Source organism: Gossypium hirsutum, chromosome A10 (genome assembly GCF_007990345.1).
Source record: "Gossypium hirsutum isolate 1008001.06 chromosome A10, Gossypium_hirsutum_v2.1, whole genome shotgun sequence".
NCBI classification, from domain to species: domain Eukaryota; kingdom Viridiplantae; phylum Streptophyta; class Magnoliopsida; order Malvales; family Malvaceae; genus Gossypium; species Gossypium hirsutum.
The window spans coordinates 40,267,393-40,276,540 of record NC_053433.1 but is presented as its reverse complement, the minus strand read 5'-3'; positions in this window follow the sequence as shown (position 1 = coordinate 40,276,540).

The following is a 9,148-nucleotide window of genomic DNA, read 5'->3' as shown; positions in this document are numbered from 1 at the left end:
GATCTTTTAGATTGGCATTATTTGGTACTTCAAAAAATGTAGGAACAAAATGTTAACACATGAAAAAAATGTTTCTTAACACTATTCAGCTATGGGGGAAAAGAATAGAGAGGAAGGAATGTTTCCAACACTGTTCATGCACTTACACTACTCAACAATACTACGAGATTAGTGATAAGTCTTGACGAAGGAGCTGAGAGGTTTAACAATCACCAAAAATATATGACCGACGAGTCCTAAACATAACATAATTAAAATAGGATAATTGAATCCTTAAAGAAGACGGGAGAGATCGAAAGTAAAAGAAATGGGGGGAAAAATTAAATCTCGGTGAAAAACAGCATTGGCGATGGTGGTCCGCTGGTCTGAAATAAAAGAGGAGAGGAGAAAATAAAGAAAGAATAAATGAAAAAAATGGGAATATGGGAGAAAATGAGTGTTATGGACGGCAAGGTGGTAGTCCATGCAAAACGTTTAATTCGTATCAAACCTCATACAAAATATCCATTGTCCACAGTTTTTAAAACGAGATACTCCATGCCAGAGTTGAATAATTATGACGGAATAAAATCCAAAATAAAATCATAAAGTCCATAAAAGTCCCAAATCATCTTAAAAATCCACAACCATAAAACCATTTTTCCAAGAGTCTATCCAATGATCGAATCTGAGTCCTAGCCATGAAGATTATCTATAACGCACAAGTAATGGGGTAAGCTTTAAAAGGCTCAGTGCGAGATCAATACATAAGATATAACATGCATTTCAACACATCAAATAAACACATCCAAATCATTAAATATATACCATTTTCACAAAAATATCATATCATCACTAACACACATACATGACTATATCGAGACATGCTTGACAATTTATTCCTTGTGACATAAATTAGCACAAAATAATAAATAAAATCTATGGCATGATAGGTATGGAAGAGGGCATTAATTTTATAAGGCCAGGCCAAGGGAAGTTACTACCTGATTCTGTAGGGGTTACTTCCAATTCTATAGGAGGAAGGACATGTGATTGAATTGGAGGGCTTGTCTCTGAGGTATTCTCTAATATAGATGGATCAGAAATATGTCTAAGAGAGCCTGTATGATGGGCGAAGCCTTTGGGCACTGTGTAACACCTTTTACCCAAGTTCGAGGTCGAGACTAGGCACGAGGCATTACCTGACTTAACCGCATGCATACAATCATCGCCGAGTTATGAAAACTACGTCAAACTTAAAAATTTTCTCTTTTAATCTAAAAGTTCTTAATATGGGCCTATAAGGCCTAAATCACGTTTTGGAAATAACTCGAGATTAATCCTAACATCTTTGAAAACTTTGAAAAATGCCACTTGAAGCAGGGCACACTCCCATATGGAAAGGCAACATGCCCGTGTGGCCATTGTAACATTGCCGTGCTAAAGGCCCGTGTGGCTCACATGGCCTAAGCACAAGGGGACACGCCCATGCCCCGAGCCTATGTGAATTAAATTCCAAATTTGAACCTACAGGGATTTTCACATAGCCTGACACTTGCCCATGTCCATGGCCCGTGTCCCTCACATGGCCATGACACACCCGTGTCCTAGCCCGTGTCTAAAAACCTTGACATTCTATTTCTGATGTTAGCAACAATTTAGGGGCACACAGCCAAGGCACACACCAGTGGCTAGAGGTTGTGTCCTCTATACGGCTGAGACACATGGCCGTGTCTCTGCTCATGTATTTACTACCATGTATACTGACTTGCGAATTCGAGATGTAGGGGACATAGTGTGACAGCCCTAATTTGACCTTAGTCGAAAAGTGGTTTCGGGACCACAAAAACCGAGTCGTAAAAATAATTAACCGTCATATTTGATGCTTATTATATGTATATATGCATGTGTGAAAATTTCATGTTTGAATTTTGTTAATTGTAAGTGAATTTTATTAAATAGGACTTATATGAGAAAATTTAGAAATGTGCTAGACAAAGGTAAAAGTGATCTAATAGTGCATGATGTCAAAAAAAAAAATGTACTTGCATGTCAAATTAGCCAAATTTTAGATAGTGGCCGGCCATGTTATAGATTAAAGAATATTATAACTATTTTATGCTAATAGTTTATGTTACAAAATGAAATAATGAATAAGGTTAATAAAATACTAGTTAGTGGGAGGAGAAACCAAAGTTAGCCTATGTTTTCTCCTCCATTGCCGTAACTAGAGAAAGAAGAGGAAGAAAAGTCTTTGGGGAAGAAAATTCAGCTAAGGTGGATAGCTAAAGTAAGGTAAGTCCAATGTCATTCTTGGAAAACTTATGCACCATTTGGATGATTAGTTTAAATTCTACCTATTTTATGGTTTGAAGATAGGTTTTGTATGAGTTAAGTTTCGGTTAAGGTGGATTGTTTTGATGTCATTAGCATGCTAAGTGTGAAGCTTTGTAATGATACATGTGATGGTGGATTGATTAATTGGGTTTTATAAGGAAATTATGCCATAGCCGAATGTGTCTTGAAGAAGATGTCATATGTGCTTATTATAAGTGTATGTGTATTCGGCTAATGAGTTTGAATTGAAGTTTCGATAGGTTGTGGGTTGAGTGGCCGAGTGAACTATAGGCTTTGCAAGGATGGAATTTACTTATAAGTTGTGTGTGTATGGCTTTATTTGTTAATGACATTTCACATTATTTTTCATTTATATATATTTGTGCATTCGTTTTTTTTTTTGGGAGATATGGTAAGGGATAGATTGATGTTCTAATGGTTTAATGGAGTTTGAACTAGTAAATACTTAATTGTTGGTATTTATATGTGAAAGAGATGAACTTGAACTTATTAAGTTGCATGAATAAATCTTTTGTTTATCTTAGGGTTAGATTAAAGAAAATGCCATTGGGTGCTTGAATAAAATAATTAGAGATTATTTTATATATATAAATCAAAAGGTTCGGCTTTGTAAATGAATTTAAGAGTTTAAATCTTGAATAATGTTATGCATAGGTTTCGGCTATGAATCCTTGTGTCATAACACTTGCTTAATAATGAAAGAACATGAGCTTAAAGCTTGAGTAACACTCGGGTTTAGTGTAAGTTAAAATTTGTTAGAAAATAATTTCCAAGTTAGTAGATTATGTGTTAAGTGAGGGATTTAGATTGTATATATATGTATATGTATTTATATTGAAATATTAAGGCTATGATAGCCAATTGAGGGTTTCGGCCAAAATATTAAAATAAATTGGTGTGAATGTTTGAGTGATGAATTTGACTCTTGTGTCAATTTGGGACGATATGTGTATTTATATGAAACTAAATGATGTTAAATAAATTCGATTATGCATGGTATTAAGCTAGTATTATGTTCGTTGGTACATGAGTAGAGCATATGTATGATGTTTAATATCTAGTTAATAACATCATTTGTACTTAATTGTATGGTATACATGTATTAAATCGAATAGCTAAATTGATAAGTTATTTAATAAAATCTATTTGTTGAATCAAGCTTAAGAGCTAAAAGGGTCAAAATCAGATAAAGGAAAAGAAAAAGCAATCGAGCAGTCCATCCTCAACTATTCAAAATATCCGAGGTAAGTTTTTGAGTAACGGAACTTAGCTTATGATTTTATAGGTATCATATAAAAGCATAGTAGATAAATTGTGATCTTATGGTTCTATATAAATTACATAGTGAAACAAATGATTTTTATTTTATATGACTTGGAGCCGAATGATTAAAGAATTCATGTGGAATAGCGAAATGAAATCGTATTACGTGTATGTAGCTATTGAGCCGTAAGAGTAAGGGTTGATAAGCATGTTGAACTTGTTTTCTAGTAATGTAATGGAAATGCTAATGGGTTATTATGTGCATAGCATTCGTGCAGGTTATTATAACCGGGTTAAGTTCCGAAGGCATTCGTGCGGGTTATTATAACTGGGTTAAGTCCCGAAGGCATTCGTGTGGGTTATTATAACCGGGTTAAGTTCCGAAGGCATTCGTGCGGGTTATTATAATCGGGTTAAGTCCCGAAGGCATTCGTGCTGGTTGTTACATCCGAGCCAAATTTCGAAACTATTTATGTTTGGAAAGGTGCGATTCTGTCGTAATAATTCCGATTAATGTGCTCATAATCCCTAATATGACCAGGTATGGATTGTATATACATTGGAAAAATTTGGTACAGTATAAGTTGTGATTATGTAATCGAATAATGCTCTCCGGGCCATTTCTTAGGGTTATATGAAGTCTATAGCTCACTCGAGTTGCATGAAATTGATTCAAATGAAATTTAGTTAAGTTTGACTTCGAGTGTGTAAACATATTGATAGAAGTGTAAATTAAAATGAATATGTGATCTTGTGCATAGGCATTTATTTATCCTTATGAATGCTATTTCTTTTGTGTTTTTGTTTCAAATGATTTCCTTACTTATAAACTTACTAAGCATCGAAACACTTACTCTGTTGCTTAAATTCTCGGTATTATAGATTTTGTTCGTAAGCTATCGGACTCGGAAGTGTCAAAGTCGAAGTCATCCACACTATCTAAGCCCCTTTTTGGTACTCTTTTAGTTGAACTATGATAATGGCATGTATAGGACTGACCTTTGTGGTTAATTAAGTATGTTTTGGTAATGTATATTCGTATAGCCATGCGAAAATGGCTTGTATATTTTGAGTATAGCATTATAATCATTTTGTATATATGGTCTTATGATATGGTTATTGAGTGGTATGGAAATGCTTGGTAATGATTAGCCATTGGAATTGCTAATCATGATCATATTTGGTGCTATGTATGTCAAATTGCTAGCTAATCCATGGAAACCATGAAATAGGTAAAATTTACCACAAAATAGATTCAGACAGCAGTAGTGATGTGAGTTTGAAAAATCACTAAAAATAGTAGAAATGGAATTAAATAATGAATAAGTTATGGAACCGAAGCTTGATGAGTCTATTTTAATATGAAAGAAGCAAAATAGGTATATGAGCTATATTTTATGAGATGTTTAAATTTTTGTGAAACAGGGCCAGAGCAATTTCTGGATCCCCTGTTATGACTTTGGAAATTCACCATAAATTTTAAAAAGATAATTATAAGTCATGATTTATATGTAAAGATTCATTATTGAGTCTAATTTTATTAGAGACAAACGGCATAGTCATTAAAGCTTGTACAGGAAGATATCTGATTCGTAATACACAGAGGTCAGAGTAGTCGAACCCTGAAATAGGGGAGAATTTAACTAATAAACTGTACTAATTGGCCTGACCCAAAATTTTGGAAAAAAATTGGTAGATAGATGTATGAGTCTAGTTTCAGGAAAAATTTACAGAACTAATTTCGAGTTTTGGAACTCGAGATATGATTTTTAAAGCGACTGTGATGCAGTTAGCCAGCTTGTCTGGAAATTTTAAAATGAATTGTATGAGCTGTTTAAGTAATGAATTAAGTCCGTTAACACCTCGTGTTCGACTTTGGTATTGGTCTCGGGTACGGGCCGTTACATTTTATTGGTATCAGAGCTACGGTTTAGTTGATTCTAGGACTACCGTAATACGTATGGGTATAGCTATACATGCCATTATGCGTTTATCTGATAGTGTGATGATTTCTGATAGTTGAAATGTGTTTTTCGTATAGTAATGGATTCTGATCCTGATCGAGCAGTAGCTGACGATATTGAGAGTGTAGCGCCTGCTCCCGCGCACGGGACAGCGCCGATTGACTCTCAATTAAATGCAAGTAATCAAAATGATGAGGCAAAACAAGCCTTTTATGCTATGATGAACGACTGGTTTACCCAATATGTTCGAACTAATCTGGCTGTTGCACAACCCTCACCCCCGACTAATACAAACCCTGCACCTGTAATATCTACTGTAGTTGACCCGTTGAGGTTGAACAAGCCCCCGGTTGATAGGATTCGAAAGCATGGGGCTACTGAGTTCAAGGCTACTGACAGTGATGATGCTGAGCAGGCTGAGTTTTGGCTTGATAATACCGTTCGTGTGTTCGATGAATTATCGTGCACACCTGATGAATGTTTAAAATGTGCTATATCTCTGTTACATGATTCTGCCTACTATTGGTGGAATACTTTGGTTTCCGTCGTGCTGAGAGAATGGGTTACTTGGGAATTCTTTCAAACCGAGTTCCGCAAGAAATATATCAGTCAAAAATTCATCGATCAGAAACGGAAAGAATTTCTTGAGCTTAAGCAGGCTATGTCAGTTACTGATTATGAGCGAAAGTTTGTCAGACTTAGTAGATACGCTCAGGAATGTGTTTCGTCCGAGGCTATCATGTGTAAACGCTTCGAGGACAGGTTGAACGAAGATATAAAACTGTATGTTGGCATTCTTGAAATTAGAGAATTTGTAGTACTTGTCGAGCGAGCTTGCAAAGCCGAAGAGCTCAGTAAGGAGAAAAGAAAAGCTGAAGTGGAAGCAACAGAGTTTCGTAAGAGATCTTCGGGAAAGCCCTTTCAACAATCATCGAAGAAATTTAGAAATGATCCAGGCCGATCTAAAGACACTTCGGGCTTTTCCAGACGAGATCGTGATCGACCCCCTGTGAGTACGCGAGTCACTTCGGTTGCCAGTGTTGGAAATGATCGTCGGTACAAGACAGAGTGCCAGTATTGCGGTAAATGGCATTCGGGGAGTTGTAGATTCCATGACCGCTCCTGTTATAAGTGCGGATCAGCTAACCACTTTATCAAAGAGTGTCCGAGACTGTCTGAACAGAATGTAAATCAGAGTGGGAAACTGGGTGCTACTATAGCACGAGGTAGGCCACCTAGGAATACGGGGAATGCTAGCAGCGGTCAGAGAGGGTCTAAAGATGTTACCACCAGATCTGAGGCTCGTGCTCCTGCTAGAGCTTATGCTATACGTGCACGCGAGGATGCTTCTTCGCCTGATGTTATTACCGGTACTTTCACTCTCTTTGATACTGATGTAATTCATTTGATTGACCCTGGATCTACTCATTCTTATGTATGTGAGATTTTAGCATCCAGTAAGACTTTACCTGTTGAGTCTATTGAGTTTGTTATTAGAGTGTCGAATCCATTGGGTCGTTATGTGCTTGTCGACAAGGTGTGTAAGAAATGCCCCTTAATAATTCGAGGCTTCTGTTTTCCGGCCGACTTGATGCTTTTACCGTTTGATGAATTTGATGTTATTCTCGGTTTGGACTGGTTGACTGTACATGATGCAGTTGTGAATTACAAAAGTAAGACTATTGATTTGAGGTGTGCAAATAATGAGATAATCCGAGTTGAGTCTACTGTTTTGAATGGATTGCCAACAATAATATCCTCGATGTTAGCTCAAAAATATGTGAGAAAGGGGTGTGAAGCGTATCCTGCATACGTACTTGATAATAAAGAATCAGGAAAGAAACTTGAATCGGTACCAGTGGTTTGTGAATATCCGGATGTTTTTCCCGAAGAATTACCGGGGTTACCACCTGTTCGGGAGGTAGAGTTTGGCATCGAACTTGTACCTGGGACTACACCGATTTCGATAGCTCCGTATCGTATGGCACCAACGGAATTAAAGGAATTGAAGGCTCAGTTGCAAGAGTTGATGGATAGAGGTTTCGCTCGATCGAGTTTCTCACCTTGGGGTGCACCAGTATTATTTGTGAAAAAGAAGGACAGAACCATGAGGTTGTCCATCGACTATCGTCAGCTGAATAAAGTGACAATAAAGAATAAATATCCGTTACCGCGTATTGATGATTTGTTTGATCAACTAAAGGGAGCCTCAGTGTTTTCAAAGATAGATTTGAGATCGGGTTATTATCAGTTGCGAGTTCGAAATTCAGATATAGCCAAAACTGCTTTTAGAATGAGATACGGTCACTACGAGTTCTTAGTGATGCCGTTTGGACTCACTAATGCCCCTGCGGTATTTATGGATTTGATGAATCAGATCTTTAGACAGTATTTGGATCGGTTTGTAGTTGTGTTTATTGATGACATTTTGGTCTATTCGAGAGATGAAACTGAACATGCTGAGCACTTGAGATTAGTGTTACAGATTTTACGGGATAAGCAGTTATATGCTATGTTCAGTAAATATGAGTTCTGGTTGAGAGAAGTTAGCTTTTTGGGTCATGTGGTATATGTATCTGGTATTCGAGTTGATCCGAGCAAAATTTCAGCCATACTTAACTGGAAGCCTCCGAGAAATATTACTGAGGTTCGGAGCTTTTTGGGACTTGCCAGTTACTACAGACGGTTTGTAAAGGGTTTCTCGATGATAGCCACACCAATGACGAAACTACTTTAGAAAGATGTTAAGTTTGAATGGACAGAAAAATGTCAGAAAAGTTTCGATTAACTAAAAACTTATTTGACTGTAGCTCCAGTACTAGTGCAGCCCGAATCAGGCAAAGAGTTTGTCATTTACAGTGATGCATCCTTACTTGGGTTGGGTTGTGTATTGATGCAAGAAGGTCAAGTTGTAGCTTATGCATCGAGGCAATTGAAGCCATATGAGAAAAATTATCCAACCCATGATCTCGAATTAGCTGCCATCGTATTCGCTTTGAAAATATGGCGACATTACTTATTTGGTGAGAGGTGCCATGTATTTTTGGATCACAAAAGTCTCAAATATTTGATGACTCAAAGAGATTTGAATCTGCAAAAAAGACGTTGGCTTGAGTTGTTAAAAGATTATGAGCTTGTCATTGACTATCACCCGGGAAAGGCTAATGTGGTTGTGGATGCTTTAAGTCGTAAATCACTGTTTGCTTTACGAGCGATGAATGTACACTTGTCTGTTCTATCCGATAATGTATTAGTAGCAGAATTAAAGGCCAAACCATTGTTGATTCATCAAATTCGTGAAGCTCAGAAAGTCGATGATGAATTGGTTGCAAAACGGGCTGAATGTGTTTCGAATATGGAATCAGAGTTTCAAATTGATGATGACAATTGTTTGAGGTTCAGAAGTCGTTTGTGTGTTCCAAGAAATTCAGAACTTATTTCGATGATTCTGAACGAAGCTCATTGTAGCCGAATGTCAATTCACCCGGGGAGTATGAAAATATACAACGATCTGAGACGTCAGTTTTGGTGGCATGGTATGAAACGAGACATTTCCGATTTTGTTTCGAAGTGTTTAGTATGTC